The sequence below is a fragment of the Austrofundulus limnaeus genome, unplaced genomic scaffold (genome assembly GCF_001266775.1).
Source record: "Austrofundulus limnaeus strain Quisiro unplaced genomic scaffold, Austrofundulus_limnaeus-1.0 Scaffold349, whole genome shotgun sequence".
NCBI lineage: Eukaryota > Metazoa > Chordata > Actinopteri > Cyprinodontiformes > Rivulidae > Austrofundulus > Austrofundulus limnaeus.
In genome coordinates this window covers 427,797-431,336 of record NW_013952751.1, presented here as the reverse complement: position 1 = coordinate 431,336, position 3,540 = coordinate 427,797, and the positions used below count along the sequence as shown (strand labels likewise).

Sequence of the window (3,540 nt, the reverse complement as noted above, 5' to 3'; positions counted from 1 at the left end):
GTCATTAGCACCTCTAGTAATATATTTACTGAGAAAAATGGTGTCGTGTTCAATACTTATTTTACCCGCTGTATTTTTTAAATTTAATCATGCTGTGAGTAAATATGGATGGTAGAATGTGTTTTATTGAAGAATTTAGAAATTACAGTGTTTTAGACAAAATTGTACAGTCTGGACATACTGTACGGTGTACAAATATGCAAATGAGATATGCTGGATTGTACTGTATGTCAAATATTCATATTTTATGCTACTGTTACCAAATTTGAACTGGTAATAGTTGAGAATTAATATTTTAGCCCAGTAAAATGTGTTTGATAATAACTCATTCCCTTAATATTCTGTGATACTTTATTAATAAAAAATATAAATTTTGGGAAAAAATGTCATGATTTTTGTCTATTTTACTTCAATATACTAAATACTAGTTACAGTTACAAAGAATATGACTGCTGAAGTTCAGATTATTAACTTTAAAAAGAGACCAAGCTTGTGAATTTACTCTAAAGGGTTCAAAAGCAGTACTTCATTTAATTTRTATCTACTTTTTAAGGCGTTTTATTGTATTTTATGCCTGAAGGTTATATATATGCTGTCAAAATGTATCATTCTGTTTGGGAAGCAGATGGCAACATGTAGTATGCAGCATATGCATACACATATAATACATGTGAATTTTATTCTGAAATCAGAAGTTTCAAAAAGACAACAGAGATGCAGTTGTGTTTGGAGTCCRTCTTCCACAGAATAAATTATTTTGCTTTGACTTCCACATTTACCACTGGATTTATCGCCTGGTCTTGCATTTCCAGCATATGCTTCTTGGAGCTCCACCATGCTTCGCACCGAAGCGGAGCAGCGTGGACGCAGTGTGAACTGGGGTGGAAACGAATGGCGGCATACTACACAACGCAGCAGAGCGGAGCAGAACTGCATGTAGTGTAAATTAGGGGTGACACTAAGCAGTTTCAGATTCAGTGTGTTGTCATTTGCAAGGTTTAACCAAAACAGCTATAATGCTGTTCCGACACACAAACACACACACAGAAAAGTGTCAGACAGCTTCTCCTAGTGTTGCACAACTTGGCTCATCATTTATTTTCATATTTTACAGCAAAACACACAAATTCTTTATGTTTGATCAGAGGACAGTGTAAAGGAGGAGGAAACACAAAAAAATCACAGTGTTGTACCTCTCAACAGTCCACTGTGGGAGAGGCTGGTTTAATAAATTGCCCTCCAGTAATTGATTCATTTATGTTGGGTTTCCCTGGTAACCCACTCCCGGCCCTCCGGTACACAGATATGCAGCATTACAGCTCTGCACAGAGAAACACTGGAAAGGCACGCTGTGATTTAACACTTCTGGCAGGAGGAAATGCTTTTCCACGTCCAGTCCTTATCTGCACAGCGAGCCAAGGAAACTAAACGCTCTACAAAGGTGCAGCTGCTGAAACCATGTCTGATATCACAGAAGGAATAAATCTGTGGTGGTAAGAAAAAAAATCTTACTTACTCTGCGTTAGCTTTGACAAAAGAATAAACACATCAGTCTGATTTAAGGGTCAATTATATGCAGGTAATGCTGCCCCTCATGAGATTTACTGTAGTCTGATCAAAACAAGGTGTAAAAATAATTTGAAATTAATGATTTTGTCACTACCAACAGCAAAACAATGATGTTTTTGCTCATGCTTTTGTGTGTTGGTCTGTACTGTTAGAAAAAATATCCCATGAAATGCCTAATTTAAAAGACAAYGCAATTCAAAATGGCTGCCACATATAAATGGCTATAACAGTCAATTTCACAGATATTGAGTTAAATTTTGCTGATATCAGCTGAAAGTCGACCTCTCCTCTGCAGATGTGAAGAGAAAATGCTGCAGTTTAGTCTCTGAATGAATCACGCYGAGACACGTTTGCGGCCATGCCACTACAGCTGCAGAGACATCCAGCAGTGCAGGGCGAGAGCTGGTAGCCACACACACAGCTGATGGCACGCTCATCCTGACTTGTTCCCATCATGCTTTGCAGCATGATTGATGAGGCAATGAGGGCTGCAGTACTTTACAGTCCTATTTGCCGTATGTTTCAACTGTCAGAGGAGAGGAGGTGGAATAYGCAAAAGCATGTTCATTTAACAGCCCTCTCTTCTTGGACTAGATTTATAAGATTAGCTGAAAACWGTTGTAAAGATGGCTGTTATTTATCCAACAGCCTTAGTCAACTCATAGTTCTGACCAATCACACAATACTTGGCACATACCCTGCAAAACCGAAGTTCTGCCTGGGTTCAATRTTCAAGATGGGGTCTCAGTTAGGGGTGTTAGTGAAGAAAAATACACAATTTTCATCATGAAATYGTGTCAGTCACAATGTCTTCTATGTCATGGACTACAAATTAGACTTTACTTGCATCCAAGAAGAATAAAGAGCACACCATGAACTCAACACAAAAACAAAAATGAAGTCTGATCTTCACCTGCATTGCATTGCAGAAAAAAACTAATAAATCTATATGTTGAAGTTTAAAAACCTAAATWAAACCAATTACTGACTGGTTTTAGCATGCAAATGTGGCTAACTCAGCTGATAACAAGCACAAACAAAACCAACAATACATTACAACCTTAAAAGACAAGAAATGTCAACAACTCCAAGTGTTCTAGTGCAAAAGGGACTCCCACTTGTTATCCAAGATTATGGGATGTTTACGTCTCTACATTTAACCTGAGACACAATAAGAACTTAAGCACATCAGTCAAGAATCCAACCAGACCAGTTTAGCAATTCATGTGTCTAACTTAACTTCACAACAAATAAGTCAGACTGAAAGAAAGAGAGAAGAAAAAAATAATGTTTTTAAATAAATGACTTACTCATGGTGGGAGTCCAGGAGTGGGGGGGCAGGACAAGGCCTGATTGGGGCGGGGCTTTGGACAGGTGAGGTTAATCTCCACTGGGTCTTTCTGAGAGGAACTCATGACCTGAGACAGACAGAAAGAAACATAACATAAAATAGTTTGCATGCAAAAAGACAATATTTTTCATTGATGTGACCAGAACTCCAGTTTGCATCRTGGCACCTTCCTACAAGGCCATGCAGCTATGAATGGTTTTTATTTTTATTTTGAGGTTTTACAACTGTTCCTACAGAATGTCTAACGTTTGATTCTGAGTTGATAATAGACGACCGATCAGAAAACTCCAACATTTATTTTAAGTCTGGGCAGGAGAAATATACACTCCCTTTTATATCCATCTATAATTTATTCATGGATCACTTTCCGGTTCCGACACTTCACCAACTCAAAACTCTTAAAGACAAAACAATAAMGTAAAGAAAACGAGTTTCAATAAGGACACTAGATCTAAGAAATGAGAAACGCTGCCATCTTTCTCACCTTGTTGATGAAAGATGTGGGTTTTATAATTAACATTTTCACTGGGACAGAAATGGCGAGGCACAGAGCGAGTAAATTACTGGCTTTGGCTTTGCATTGTGAGTTGGTGTGTGTTTCCTTGTGTGTGTGTGTGTGT

General features: G+C 38.0%; 1 long non-coding RNA gene across 3 annotated transcripts in view; it reads right to left on the bottom strand.

Annotated features, from left to right (window-relative positions):
* LOC106527910 (uncharacterized) overlaps positions 1-3,540 on the bottom strand; it is a 45,728-nt gene that overhangs the window by 25,501 nt on the left and 16,687 nt on the right. For 2 of the 3 annotated variants that reach the window (XR_001311440.1, XR_001311439.1), the window contains exon 2: positions 2,880-2,987. This is a non-coding gene — a long non-coding RNA (uncharacterized LOC106527910). Of the gene's footprint in view, positions 1-2,711; positions 2,731-2,879; positions 2,988-3,540 lie in introns of those variants that run through there. The other variant, XR_001311441.1, reaches the window with a different exon arrangement.